The sequence below is a fragment of the Pseudophryne corroboree genome, chromosome 5 (genome assembly GCF_028390025.1).
Source record: "Pseudophryne corroboree isolate aPseCor3 chromosome 5, aPseCor3.hap2, whole genome shotgun sequence".
Lineage (NCBI taxonomy): Eukaryota > Metazoa > Chordata > Amphibia > Anura > Myobatrachidae > Pseudophryne > Pseudophryne corroboree.
This window is the reverse complement of record NC_086448.1, coordinates 683,629,081-683,645,150: the sequence shown is the minus strand read 5'-3', so window position 1 is coordinate 683,645,150 and position 16,070 is coordinate 683,629,081.

The window sequence follows — 16,070 nt, the reverse complement described above, 5'->3', positions numbered from 1 at the left end:
ACGGCTGAGGCCCTGGCCTATGTTCATGGCTAGTGGTTCAGCTTCACATGAGGATGGAAGCACTCAGCCTCTCGCTAGAAAAATGAAAAGACTCAAGCTGGCAAAAGCAGTAGCACCGCAAAGAACTGTGCGTTCTTCGAAATCCCAAATCCACAAGGAGAGTCCGACTCCAATTGTGTCGGTTGCGATGCCTGACCTTCCCAACACTGGACGTGAAGAGCATGCACCTTCCACCATTTGCACGCCCCCTGCAAGTGCTGGAAGGAGCACCCGCAGTCCAGTTCCTGATAGTCAGATTGAAGATGTCAGTGTTGAAGTACACCAGGATGAGGAGGATATGGGTGTTGCTGGCGCTGGGGAGGAAATTGACCAGGAGGATTCTGATGGTGAGGTGGTTTGTTTAAGTCAGGCACCCGGGGAGACACCTGTTGTCCGTGGGAGGAATATGGCCACTGACATGCCTGGTGAAAATACCAAAAAAATCAGCTCTTCGGTGTGGAAGTATTTCAACAGAAATGCGGACAACAGGTGTCAAGCCGTGTGTTGCCTTTGTCAAGCTGTAATAAGTAGGGGTAAGGACGTTAACCACCTCGGAACATCCTCCCTTATACGTCACCTGCAGCGCATTCATAATAAGTCAGTGACAAGTTCAAATACTTTGGGTGACAGCGGAAGCAGTCCACTGACCAGTAAATCCCTTCCTCTTGTAACCAAGCTCACGCAAACCACCCCACCAACTCCCTCAGTGTCAATTTCCTCCTTCCCCAGGAATGCCAATAGTCCTGCAGGCCATGTCACTGGCAATTCTGACGATTCCTCTCCTGCCTGGGATTCCTCCGATGCATCCTTGCGTGTAACGCCTACTGCTGCTGGCGCTGCTGTTGTTGCTGCTGGGAGTCGATGGTCATCCCAGAGGGGAAGTCGTAAGACCACTTTTACTACTTCCACCAAGCAATTGACTGTCCAACAGTCCTTTGCGAGGAAGATGAAATATCACAGCAGTCATCCTACTGCAAAGCGGATAACTGAGGCCTTGGCATCCTGGGTGGTGAGAAACGTGGTTCCGGTATCCATCATTACTGCAGAGCCAACTAGAGACTTGTTGGAGGTACTGTGTCCCCGGGAACCAAATACCATCTAGGTTCCATTTCTCTAGGCAGGCGATACCGAAAATGTACACAGACCTCAGAAAAAGAGTCACCAGTGTCCTAAAAAATGCAGTTGTACCCAATGTCCACTTAACCACGGACATGTGGACAAGTGGAGCAGGGCAGGGTCAGGACTATATGACTGTGACAGCCCACTGGGTAGATGTATGGACTCCCGCCGCAAGAACAGCAGCGGCGGCACCAGTAGCAGCATCTCGCAAACGCCAACTCTTTCCTAGGCAGGCTACGCTTTGTATCACCGGTTTCCAGAATACGCACACAGCTGAAAACCTCTTACGGCAACTGAGGAAGATCATCGCGGAATGGCTTACCCCAATTGGACTCTCCTGTGGATTTGTGGCATCGGACAACGCCAGCAATATTGTGTGTGCATTAAATATGGGCAAATTCCAGCACGTCCCATGTTTTGCACATACCTTGAATTTGGTGGTGCAGAATTATTTAAAAAACGACAGGGGCGTGCAAGAGATGCTGTCGGTGGCCAGAAGAATTGCGGGACACTTTCGGCGTACAGGCACCACGTACAGAAGACTGGAGCACCACCAAAAACTACTGAACCTGCCCTGCCATCATCTGAAGCAAGAAGTGGTAACGAGGTGGAATTCAACCCTCTATATGCTTCAGAGGTTGGAGGAGCAGCAAAAGGCCATTCAAGCCTATACAATTGAGCACGATATAGGAGGTGGAATGCACCTGTCTCAAGCGCAGTGGAGAATGATTTCAACGTTGTGCAAGGTTCTGATGCCCTTTGAACTTGCCACACGTGAAGTCAGTTCAGACACTGCCAGCCTGAGTCAGGTCATTCCCCTCATCAGGCTTTTGCAGAAGAAGCTGGAGACATTGAAGGAGGAACTAACACGGAGCGATTCCGCTAGGCATGTGGGACTTGTGGATGGAGCCCTTAATTCGCTTAACAAGGATTCACGGGTGGTCAATCTGTTGAAATCAGAGCACTACATTTTGGCCACCGTGCTCGATCCTAGATTTAAAGCCTACCTTGGATCTCTCTTTCCGGCAGACACAAGTCTGCTGGGGTTGAAAGACCTGCTGGTGAGAAAATTGTCAAGTCAAGCGGAACGCGACCTGTCAACATCTCCTCCTTCACATTCTCCCGCAACTGGGGGTGCGAGGAAAAGGCTCAGAATTCCGAGCCCACCCGCTGGCGGTGATGCAGGGCAGTCTGGAGCGACTGCTGATGCTGACATCTGGTCCGGACTGAAGGACCTGACAACGATTACGGACATGTCGTCTACTGTCACTGCATATGATTCTCTCAACATTGAAAGAATGGTGGAGGATTATATGAGTGACCGCATCCAAGTAGGCACGTCACACAGTCCGTACTTATACTGGCAGGAAAAAGAGGCAATTTGGAGGCCCTTGCACAAACTGGCTTTATTCTACCTAAGTTGTCCTCCCACAAGTGTGTACTCCGAAAGAGTGTTTAGTGCCGCCGCTCACCTTGTCAGCAATCGGCGTACGAGGTTACATCCAGAAAATGTGGAGAAGATGATGTTCATTAAAATGAATTATAATCAATTCCTCCGTGGAGACATTGACCAGCAGCAATTGCCTCCACAAAGTACACAGGGAGCTGAGATGGTGGATTCCAGTGGGGACGAATTGATAATCTGTGAGGAGGGGGATGTACACGGTGATATATCGGAGGATGATGATGAGGTGGACATCTTGCCTCTGTAGAGCCAGTTTGTGCAAGGAGAGATTAATTGCTTCTTTTTTGGTGGGGGTCCAAACCAACCCGTCATTTCAGTCACAGTCGTGTGGCAGACCCTGTCACTGAAATGATGGGTTGGTTAAAGTGTGCATGTCCTGTTTATACAACATAAGGGTGGGTGGGAGGGCCCAAGGACAATTCCATCTTGCACCTCTTTTTTCTTTAATTTTTCTTTACGTCATGTGCTGTTTGGGGAATGTTTTTTGGAAGGGCCATCCTGCGTGACACTGCAGTGCCACTCCTAGATGGGCCCGGTGTTTGTGTCGGCCACTAGGGTCGCTTATCTTACTCACACAGCTACCTCATTGCGCCTCTTTTTTTCTTTGCGTCATGTGCTGTTTGGGGAGGGTTTTTTGGAAGGGACATCCTGCGTGACACTGCAGTGCCACTCCTAGATGGGCCCGGTGTTTGTGTCGGCCACTAGGGTCGCTTATCTTACTCACACAGCTACCTCATTGCGCCTCTTTTTTTCTTTGCGTCATGTGCTGTTTGGGGAGGTTTTTTTGGAAGGGACATCCTGCGTGACACTGCAGTGCCACTCCTAGATGGGCCCGGTGTTTGTGTCGGCCACTAGGGTCGCTTATCTTACTCACACAGCTACCTCATTGCGCCTCTTTTTTTCTTTGCGTCATGTGCTGTTTGGGGAGGGTTTTTTGGAAGGGCCATCCTGCGTGACACTGCAGTGCCACTCCTAGATGGGCCCGGTGTTTGTGTCGGCCACTAGGGTCGCTTATCTTACTCACACAGCTACCTCATTGCGCCTCTTTTTTTCTTTGCGTCATGTGCTGTTTGGGGAGGGTTTTTTGGAAGGGCCATCCTGCGTGACACTGCAGTGCCACTCCTAGATGGGCCCGGTGTTTGTGTCGGCCACTAGGGTCGCTTTTCTTACTCACACAGCTACCTCATTGCGCCTCTTTTTTTCTTTGCGTCATGTGCTGTTTGGGGAGGGTTTTTTGGAAGGGAAATCCTGCGTGACACTGCAGTGCCACTCCTAGATGGGCCCGGTGTTTGTGTCGGCCACTAGGGTCGCTTATCTTACTCACACAGCTACCTCATTGCGCCTCTTTTTTTCTTTGCGTCATGTGCTGTTTGGGGAGGGTTTTTTGGAAGGGACATCCTGCGTGACACTGCAGTGCCACTCCTAGATGGGCCCGGTGTTTGTGTCGGCCACTAGGGTCGCTTATCTTACTCACACAGCTACCTCATTGCGCCTCTTTTTTTCTTTGCGTCATGTGCTGTTTGGGGAGGGTTTTTTGGAAGGGCCATCCTGCGTGACACTGCAGTGACACTCCTAGATGGGCCCGGTGTTTGTGTCGGCCACTAGGGTCGCTTATCTTACTCACACAGCTACCTCATTGCGCCTCTTTTTTTCTTTGCGTCATGTGCTGTTTGGGGAGGGTTTTTTGGAAGGGACATCCTGCGTGACACTGCAGTGCCACTCCTAGATGGGCCCGGTGTTTGTGTCGGCCACTAGGGTCGCTTATCTTACTCACACAGCTACCTCATTGCGCCTCTTTTTTTCTTTGCGTCATGTGCTGTTTGGGGAGGGTTTTTTGGAAGGGACATCCTGCGTGACACTGCAGTGCCACTCCTAGATGGGCCCGGTGTTTGTGTCGGCCACTAGGGTCGCTTAGCTTAGTCATCCAGCGACCTAGGTGCAAATTTTAGGACTAAAAATAATATTGTGAGGTGTGAGGTATTCAGAATAGACTGAAAATGAGTGTAAATTATGGTTTTTGAGGTTAATAATAGTTTGGGATCAAAATGACCCCCAAATTCTATGATTTAAGCTGTTTTTTAGTGTTTTTTAAAAAAAACACCCGAATCCAAAACACACCCGAATCCGACAAAAAAAAATTCGGTGAGGTTTTGCCAAAACGCGGTCGAACCCAAAACACGGCCGCGGAACCGAACCCAAAACCAAAACACAAAACCCGAAAAATTTCCGGCGCTCATCTCTAGTAGCTACCTCTGTGTCGGCACTCGGCAGTCCATCCATAATTGTATACCACCTACCCGTGGTTTTTTTTTTTTCTTTCTTCTTTGTACATACTACTATAGTATAGTAGCTTACTGTAGCAGTCTGCGGTGCTGCTGAGCTGACAGTGTCCAGCAGGTCCGTCATCAGTCATCATTACCTAATAAATATATTATCTACCTGTCCGGCTGCAGTACTAGTGATATTATATATACATACATATATATATTGATTTCATATCATTATCATCCAGTCTATATTAGCAGCAGACACAGTACGTTAGTCCACGGCTGTAGCTACCTCTGTGTCGGCACTCGGCAGTCCATCCATAAGTATACTAGTATCCATCCATCTCCATTGTTTACCTGAGGTGCCTTTTAGTTGTGCCTATTAAAATATGGAGAACAAAAATGTTGAGGTTCCAAAATTAGGGAAAGATCAAGATCCACTTCCACCTCGTGCTGAAGCTGCTGCCACTAGTCATGGCCGAGACGATGAAATGCCAGCAACGTCGTCTGCAAAGGCCGATGCCCAATGTCATAGTACAGAGCATGTCAAATCCAAAACACCAAATATCAGTAAAAAAAGGACTCCAAAACCTAAAATAAAATTGTCGGAGAAGCATAAACTTGCCAATATGCCATTTACCACACGGAGTGGCAAGGAACGGCTGAGGCCCTGGCCTATGTTCATGGCTAGTGGTTCAGCTTCACATGAGGATGGAAGCACTCAGCCTCTCGCTAGAAAAATGAAAAGACTCAAGCTGGCAAAAGCAGTAGCACCGCAAAGAACTGTGCGTTCTTCGAAATCCCAAATCCACAAGGAGAGTCCGACTCCAATTGTGTCGGTTGCGATGCCTGACCTTCCCAACACTGGACGTGAAGAGCATGCACCTTCCACCATTTGCACGCCCCCTGCAAGTGCTGGAAGGAGCACCCGCAGTCCAGTTCCTGATAGTCAGATTGAAGATGTCAGTGTTGAAGTACACCAGGATGAGGAGGATATGGGTGTTGCTGGCGCTGGGGAGGAAATTGACCAGGAGGATTCTGATGGTGAGGTGGTTTGTTTAAGTCAGGCACCCGGGGAGACACCTGTTGTCCGTGGGAGGAATATGGCCACTGACATGCCTGGTGAAAATACCAAAAAAATCAGCTCTTCGGTGTGGAAGTATTTCAACAGAAATGCGGACAACAGGTGTCAAGCCGTGTGTTGCCTTTGTCAAGCTGTAATAAGTAGGGGTAAGGACGTTAACCACCTCGGAACATCCTCCCTTATACGTCACCTGCAGCGCATTCATAATAAGTCAGTGACAAGTTCAAATACTTTGGGTGACAGCGGAAGCAGTCCACTGACCAGTAAATCCCTTCCTCTTGTAACCAAGCTCACGCAAACCACCCCACCAACTCCCTCAGTGTCAATTTCCTCCTTCCCCAGGAATGCCAATAGTCCTGCAGGCCATGTCACTGGCAATTCTGACGATTCCTCTCCTGCCTGGGATTCCTCCGATGCATCCTTGCGTGTAACGCCTACTGCTGCTGGCGCTGCTGTTGTTGCTGCTGGGAGTCGATGGTCATCCCAGAGGGGAAGTCGTAAGACCACTTTTACTACTTCCACCAAGCAATTGACTGTCCAACAGTCCTTTGCGAGGAAGATGAAATATCACAGCAGTCATCCTACTGCAAAGCGGATAACTGAGGCCTTGGCATCCTGGGTGGTGAGAAACGTGGTTCCGGTATCCATCATTACTGCAGAGCCAACTAGAGACTTGTTGGAGGTACTGTGTCCCCGGGAACCAAATACCATCTAGGTTCCATTTCTCTAGGCAGGCGATACCGAAAATGTACACAGACCTCAGAAAAAGAGTCACCAGTGTCCTAAAAAATGCAGTTGTACCCAATGTCCACTTAACCACGGACATGTGGACAAGTGGAGCAGGGCAGGGTCAGGACTATATGACTGTGACAGCCCACTGGGTAGATGTATGGACTCCCGCCGCAAGAACAGCAGCGGCGGCACCAGTAGCAGCATCTCGCAAACGCCAACTCTTTCCTAGGCAGGCTACGCTTTGTATCACCGGTTTCCAGAATACGCACACAGCTGAAAACCTCTTACGGCAACTGAGGAAGATCATCGCGGAATGGCTTACCCCAATTGGACTCTCCTGTGGATTTGTGGCATCGGACAACGCCAGCAATATTGTGTGTGCATTAAATATGGGCAAATTCCAGCACGTCCCATGTTTTGCACATACCTTGAATTTGGTGGTGCAGAATTATTTAAAAAACGACAGGGGCGTGCAAGAGATGCTGTCGGTGGCCAGAAGAATTGCGGGACACTTTCGGCGTACAGGCACCACGTACAGAAGACTGGAGCACCACCAAAAACTACTGAACCTGCCCTGCCATCATCTGAAGCAAGAAGTGGTAACGAGGTGGAATTCAACCCTCTATATGCTTCAGAGGTTGGAGGAGCAGCAAAAGGCCATTCAAGCCTATACAATTGAGCACGATATAGGAGGTGGAATGCACCTGTCTCAAGCGCAGTGGAGAATGATTTCAACGTTGTGCAAGGTTCTGATGCCCTTTGAACTTGCCACACGTGAAGTCAGTTCAGACACTGCCAGCCTGAGTCAGGTCATTCCCCTCATCAGGCTTTTGCAGAAGAAGCTGGAGACATTGAAGGAGGAACTAACACGGAGCGATTCCGCTAGGCATGTGGGACTTGTGGATGGAGCCCTTAATTCGCTTAACAAGGATTCACGGGTGGTCAATCTGTTGAAATCAGAGCACTACATTTTGGCCACCGTGCTCGATCCTAGATTTAAAGCCTACCTTGGATCTCTCTTTCCGGCAGACACAAGTCTGCTGGGGTTGAAAGACCTGCTGGTGAGAAAATTGTCAAGTCAAGCGGAACGCGACCTGTCAACATCTCCTCCTTCACATTCTCCCGCAACTGGGGGTGCGAGGAAAAGGCTCAGAATTCCGAGCCCACCCGCTGGCGGTGATGCAGGGCAGTCTGGAGCGACTGCTGATGCTGACATCTGGTCCGGACTGAAGGACCTGACAACGATTACGGACATGTCGTCTACTGTCACTGCATATGATTCTCTCAACATTGAAAGAATGGTGGAGGATTATATGAGTGACCGCATCCAAGTAGGCACGTCACACAGTCCGTACTTATACTGGCAGGAAAAAGAGGCAATTTGGAGGCCCTTGCACAAACTGGCTTTATTCTACCTAAGTTGTCCTCCCACAAGTGTGTACTCCGAAAGAGTGTTTAGTGCCGCCGCTCACCTTGTCAGCAATCGGCGTACGAGGTTACATCCAGAAAATGTGGAGAAGATGATGTTCATTAAAATGAATTATAATCAATTCCTCCGTGGAGACATTGACCAGCAGCAATTGCCTCCACAAAGTACACAGGGAGCTGAGATGGTGGATTCCAGTGGGGACAAATTGATAATCTGTGAGGAGGGGGATGTACACGGTGATATATCGGAGGATGATGATGAGGTGGACATCTTGCCTCTGTAGAGCCAGTTTGTGCAAGGAGAGATTAATTGCTTCTTTTTTGGTGGGGGTCCAAACCAACCCGTCATTTCAGTCACAGTCGTGTGGCAGACCCTGTCACTGAAATGATGGGTTGGTTAAAGTGTGCATGTCCTGTTTATACAACATAAGGGTGGGTGGGAGGGCCCAAGGACAATTCCATCTTGCACCTCTTTTTTCTTTAATTTTTCTTTACGTCATGTGCTGTTTGGGGAATGTTTTTTGGAAGGGCCATCCTGCGTGACACTGCAGTGCCACTCCTAGATGGGCCCGGTGTTTGTGTCGGCCACTAGGGTCGCTTATCTTACTCACACAGCTACCTCATTGCGCCTCTTTTTTTCTTTGCGTCATGTGCTGTTTGGGGAGGGTTTTTTGGAAGGGACATCCTGCGTGACACTGCAGTGCCACTCCTAGATGGGCCCGGTGTTTGTGTCGGCCACTAGGGTCGCTTATCTTACTCACACAGCTACCTCATTGCGCCTCTTTTTTTCTTTGCGTCATGTGCTGTTTGGGGAGGTTTTTTTGGAAGGGACATCCTGCGTGACACTGCAGTGCCACTCCTAGATGGGCCCGGTGTTTGTGTCGGCCACTAGGGTCGCTTATCTTACTCACACAGCTACCTCATTGCGCCTCTTTTTTTCTTTGCGTCATGTGCTGTTTGGGGAGGGTTTTTTGGAAGGGCCATCCTGCGTGACACTGCAGTGCCACTCCTAGATGGGCCCGGTGTTTGTGTCGGCCACTAGGGTCGCTTATCTTACTCACACAGCTACCTCATTGCGCCTCTTTTTTTCTTTGCGTCATGTGCTGTTTGGGGAGGGTTTTTTGGAAGGGCCATCCTGCGTGACACTGCAGTGCCACTCCTAGATGGGCCCGGTGTTTGTGTCGGCCACTAGGGTCGCTTTTCTTACTCACACAGCTACCTCATTGCGCCTCTTTTTTTCTTTGCGTCATGTGCTGTTTGGGGAGGGTTTTTTGGAAGGGAAATCCTGCGTGACACTGCAGTGCCACTCCTAGATGGGCCCGGTGTTTGTGTCGGCCACTAGGGTCGCTTATCTTACTCACACAGCTACCTCATTGCGCCTCTTTTTTTCTTTGCGTCATGTGCTGTTTGGGGAGGGTTTTTTGGAAGGGACATCCTGCGTGACACTGCAGTGCCACTCCTAGATGGGCCCGGTGTTTGTGTCGGCCACTAGGGTCGCTTATCTTACTCACACAGCTACCTCATTGCGCCTCTTTTTTTCTTTGCGTCATGTGCTGTTTGGGGAGGGTTTTTTGGAAGGGCCATCCTGCGTGACACTGCAGTGACACTCCTAGATGGGCCCGGTGTTTGTGTCGGCCACTAGGGTCGCTTATCTTACTCACACAGCTACCTCATTGCGCCTCTTTTTTTCTTTGCGTCATGTGCTGTTTGGGGAGGGTTTTTTGGAAGGGAAATCCTGCGTGACACTGCAGTGCCACTCCTAGATGGGCCCGGTGTTTGTGTCGGCCACTAGGGTCGCTTATCTTACTCACACAGCTACCTCATTGCGCCTCTTTTTTTCTTTGCGTCATGTGCTGTTTGGGGAGGGTTTTTTGGAAGGGCCATCCTGCGTGACACTGCAGTGCCACTCCTAGATGGGCCCGGTGTTTGTGTCGGCCACTAGGGTCGCTTTTCTTACTCACACAGCTACCTCATTGCGCCTCTTTTTTTCTTTGCGTCATGTGCTGTTTGGGGAGGGTTTTTTGGAAGGGAAATCCTGCGTGACACTGCAGTGCCACTCCTAGATGGGCCCGGTGTTTGTGTCGGCCACTAGGGTCGCTTATCTTACTCACACAGCTACCTCATTGCGCCTCTTTTTTTCTTTGCGTCATGTGCTGTTTGGGGAGGGTTTTTTGGAAGGGACATCCTGCGTGACACTGCAGTGCCACTCCTAGATGGGCCCGGTGTTTGTGTCGGCCACTAGGGTCGCTTAGCTTAGTCATCCAGCGACCTAGGTGCAAATTTTAGGACTAAAAATAATATTGTGAGGTGTGAGGTATTCAGAATAGACTGAAAATGAGTGTAAATTATGGTTTTTGAGGTTAATAATACTTTGGGATCAAAATGACCCCCAAATTCTATGATTTAAGCTGTTTTTTAGTGTTTTTTAAAAAAAACACCCGAATCCAAAACACACCCGAATCCGACAAAAAAAATTCGGTGAGGTTTTGCCAAAACGCGGTCGAACCCAAAACACGGCCGCGGAACCGAACCCAAAACCAAAACACAAAACCCGAAAAATTTCCGGCGCTCATCTCTAGTTTGAACCTCTACAGGAGGTTGAGGTCAAGTTTCTCACGTGGAAGGCTGTCACTTTGTTGGCCTTAGCTTCTGCTAGATGTGTGTCGGGGTTGGGGGCTTTGTCATGTGAAAGCCCATGCTTGATCTTCCATGAAGACAGAGCTGAGCTTTGGACACGTCAGCAGTTTCTTCCGAAGGTTGTGTTGGCATTTCATATCAACCAACCTATTGTGGTGCCAGTTGCTACTGACTCCTCAATTTCATCAAAGTCCTTAGATGTTGTAAGGGCTCTAAAAATCTATGTGAGGAGGACTGCTCGTCACAGAAAATCGGACTCTCTGTTTGTCCTGTACGATCCCAGGAAAATTGGGTGTCCTGCTACTAAGCAGACGATCTCTCGCTGGATCAGGTTCACTATCCAGCATGCATATTCTACGGCAGGCTTGCCATGTCCTACGCCTGTTAAGGCTCACTCTACTCGTAAGGTGGGTTCTTCCTGGGTGGCTGCCCAGGGTGTCTCGGCTTTACAACTCTGCCGAACAACTACTTGGTCTGGGTCGAACACACTCGCAAAGTTCTACAAGTTCAATACTTTGGCCTCTGAGGACCTTAAGTTTGGTCAATTGGTTCTGCAGGAGCCTCCGCGCTCTCCCTCCCATTCTGGGAGCTTTGGTACATCCCCATGGTACTAATGTGGACCCCAGCATCCTCTAGGACGTAAGAGAAAATAGGATTTTAATTACCTACCGGTAAATCCTTTTCTCGTAGTCCGTAGAGGATGCTGGGTGCCCGCCCAGCGCTTCGTTATCCTGCAGTGGTTATTTAGTTCAGTACTGCTTAGTTCTTGGTAAGTACTGTTTCATTACTTGGTAAGTAATCCTGTTCAGCCGTTGCTGATGTTTCAAGCTAGTTAGCTTGGGTTGCCTTGTGTGTGAGCTGGTGTGAATCTCGCCACTATCTGTGTAATCCTTCTCTTGAAGATGTCCATCTCCTCGGGCACAGTTTCTAGACTGAGTCTGGTAGGAGGGGCATAGAGGGAGGAGCCAGCCCACACTCTCAAACTCTTAAAGTGCCAATGGCTCCTAGTGGACCCGTCTATACCCATGGTACTAATGTGGACCCCAGCATCCTCTACGGATTACGAGAAAAGGATTTACCGGCAGGTAATTAAAATCCTATTTTTAGATTGCAGAGTAAATAATATTAATAATTATAAAATAATAATAATCATCATCATAAGAAGAAGAAGATGAAGGAGAAGAAGAAGAACAAGAACAACAACAACAACAACAACAACAACAACAACAACACCAAAAACAGGCTAAACTTTTACTTAAAATAAAAATAATCATTTATTTTTTAAATATATTTTGCTTGAAATTGTCTTTATTAATAAATTCTCTCAAAAGGTGAAGAAATTACACATATTTGGGGAGACAAATATATTAGGAGAGTTCAGAGCCATGCATTGTTTATTCTACACAAGAGAGTACCAGGCAAGGCACCCATGTTGGGTAGAGATGAGCGGGTTCGGTTCCTCGGAATCCGAACCCCCCCGAACTTCACCCATTTTACACGGGTCCGAGGCATACTCGGATTCTCCCGTATGGCTCAGTTAACCCGAGCGCGCCCGAACTTCATCATCCCGCTGTCGGATTCTCGCGAGATTCGGATTCTATATAAGGAGCCGCGCGTCGCCGCCATTTTTCACTCGTGCATTAGAAATGATAGTGAGAGGACGTGGCTGGCGTCCTCCTACATTGTTTCAGGGGGCTGCATATCTTTATTCTGGGGACCAGCAGTATTATAGGAGGAGTACAGTGCAGAGTTTTGCTGACCAGTGACCACCAGTATTATACGTTGTCTGCCTGAAAAACGCTCCATATCTGTGCTCAGTGTGCTGCATATATCTGTGCTCACACTGCTTTATTGTGGGGACTGGGGACCAGCAGTATTATATAGGAGGAGTACAGTGAAGAGTTTTGCTGACCAGTGACCACCAGTATACGTTGTCTGCCTGAAAAACGCTCCATATCTGTGCTCAGTGTGCTGCATATATCTGTACTCACACTGCTTTATTGTGGGGACTGGGGACCAGCAGTATTATATAGGAGGAGTACAGTGCAGAGTTTTGCTGACCAGTGACCACCAGTATACGTTGTCTGCCTGAAAAACGCTCCATATCTGTGCTCAGTGTGCTGCATATATCTGTGCTCACACTGATTTATTGTGGGGACTGGGGACCAGCAGTATTATATAGGAGGAGTACAGTGCAGAGTTTTGCTGACCAATGACCACCAGTATTATACGTTCTCTGCCTGAAAAACGCTCCATATCTGTGCTCAGTGTGCTGCATATATCTGTGCTCACACTGCTTTATTGTGGGGACTGGGGACCAGCAGTACTATATAGGAGGAGTACAGTGCAGAGTTTTGCTGACCAGTGACCACCAGTATTATACGTTCTCTGCCTGAAAAACGCTCCATATCTGTGCTGCATTGTAGTATATAGTAGGAGTACAGTGCATCATTTTGCTGACCACCAGTATATAATATATAGGAGTACGGTACAGAAGGCCACTGCTCTACCTACCTCTGTGTCGTCAAGTATACTATCCATCCATACCTGTGGTGCATTTCAGTTTTGCACAGTTTGCTGACCACCAGTATATAATATATAGCAGTACGGTACAGTAGGCCACTGCTCTACCTACCTCTGTGTCGTCATGTATACTATCCATCCATACCTGTGGTGCATTTCAGTTTTGCACAGTTTGCTGACCACCAGTATATAATATATAGCAGTACGGTACAGTAGGCCACTGCTCTACCTACCTCTGTGTCGTCAAGTATACTATCCATCCATACCTGTTGTGCATTTAAGTTTTGCACAGTTTGCTGACCACCAGTATATAATATATAGCAGTACGGTACAGTAGGCCACTGCTCTACCTACCTCTGTGTCGTCAAGTATACTATCCATCCATACCTGTGGTGCATTTAAGTTTTGCACAGTTTGCTGACCACCAGTATATAAAATATAGCAGTACGGTACAGTAGGCCACTGCTCTACCCACCTCTGTGTCGTCAAGTATACTATCCATCCATACCTGTGGTGCATTTAAGTTTTGCACAGTTTGCTGACCACCAGTATATAATATATAGCATTACGGTACAGTAGGCCACTGCTCTACCTACCTCTGTGTCGTCAAGTATACTATCCATCCATACCTGTGGTGCATTTCAGTTTGGCACAGTTTGCTGACCACCAGTATATAATATATAGCAGTACGGTACAGTAGGCCACTGCTCTACCTACCTCTGTGTCGTCAAGTATACTATCCATCCATACCTGTGGTGCATTTCAGTTGTGCGCAGTATATTGTCACAACTGAGGGCCTGAGCTGACGGGAGGCAGCCTCAGTTGTAGGGGCTGAGATGTACCGGAACCTGGGAGGTTGTATCAGACCCCTGGACATGTAAGTAACATGAAGAAGAACCGCCCGAAGGCGTGACCACGACAACTTGAATAAAAGTCAATGATGTTTATTTATGACAAACTCCATGCATCACAGTAGCAGTAAAAGAAACATAAAATCAGCAGAGAAATAATACAGTTCCTGGGTACTACAGGGTGGCAGGGGCCACAGAGCTCTGGTAGTATGAGACAGTTCTTATTATCTACGAGTTGGAAAGTCCTTACCAGGCCTGACTGTAGCAATGAAGAAAGCCCAGGATCGTACCAGCTGGTGTTCCAGGGAAAGCTGGACTGCTGTAAATAAAAATAGCTGCTGTGGGTTCTGGTTGGAACCAGACAGATGTTGGCACGGAGTGGATACTGGCTGGAACCAGTTAGATAATAAATGAAGCTTGAGAGCGATGCAATATAAATGAAATGTAGAGTTTGAGAGCGGAGAAATAATAATACCGGTGGAGAGTGGTAAACTGTAGAAAGGACACCGGCCCTTTAAGAGAAGCTGTACTCTGCTGGAAGCTGGGCTGGAAGCAGGTAATGTTGTAGCTGGAAACAGATGAATCCACAATGGATCGGAGAGTCAGGCTACACCGCAGGTGGAATGCTGGTGCGGGTCTCTATGGTGGAAGTCTTGAGACAGGAGCTGGAACCTGGAAGACAATCACAGGAGAGAGACAAACAGGAACTAGGTTTGACAACCAAAGCACTGACGCCTTCCTTGCTCAGGCACAGTGTATTTATACCTGCAGCAAGGAAGGGATTGGCTAGGCAATTATGCAGATTATCAATACTAAGAACAGATTGGTGGAAATGATCAGCTGACAGAATCCAAGATGGCTGCGCCCATGCAGACACTTGGAGGGAAGTTTGGTTTGTAATCCATGTGGTAATGAAAACAGTAATGGCGGCGCCGGCCACCGGAGACAGGAGGCGCCAAGCTGACAGGTGCACATCCAACCACGCGGACACAGCGGAGGCCGCGGCTGACGTAATCGCCACTCAGACACTCTGCATGCAGAAGCTCAGGGACGGCGGCGGAGGCCGCGGGAGACGCCATGCCAGGTGTAATATGGCGTTTACTGTGACCGCATCTCAGAGTGACAGGAGAGGATACAGGAATGTAAACATCAGGATAACAGATGGGATCCGGTCCTGGAGCGCTGAGCCAGCCTTAGGAGGCATCTGATGGGTAAGAAATGGCGTCCAGATACCCGGATCGTGACAGCACCCCCCCCTTTAGGAGTGGCCCCAGGACACTTCTTTGGCTTTTGAGGAAACTTGGAATGGAATCTCCGGACCAAGGCAGGAGCATGGACATCAGAAGCATTGGTCCATGAACGTTCCTCAGGGCCATAACCCTTCCAGTCAATAAGATATTGTAGTTGACCATAACGGTGACGTGAGTCCAGGATCTTGGCTACTTCATACTCAACGCCTCGTTGAGTTTGGACTTTCGGAGTTGGAGGAAGTGAGGAATGAAACCGATTCAAGATCAGTGGTTTCAACAGGGAAACATGGAATGTCCTGGGTATTTTTAAGAAGGGAGGCAACTGGAGTCTGTAAGCAACAGGATTGATGATTTGTTCAATCTTGAAAGGACCGATATAGCGAGGTGCAAACTTCATACTGGGAACTCTTAACCTCAAATTCTTCGTGGATAACCATACCCGATCACCCACCTTGAGAGCAGGAACTGCTCGACGCTTCTTATCCGCAAACTTCTTGTACCTGAACGATGCCTTGAGCAGAGCTGATCGTACGCTCTTCCAGATATTGGCAAACTGATGCAAGGTGATATCCACTGCGGGAACAGAAGTTGCTGGAAGCGGTTGGAACTCAGGGACTTTAGGGTGGAATCCAAAGTTAGTGAAGAATGGTGTTGAAGCAGATGAAGAATGATACT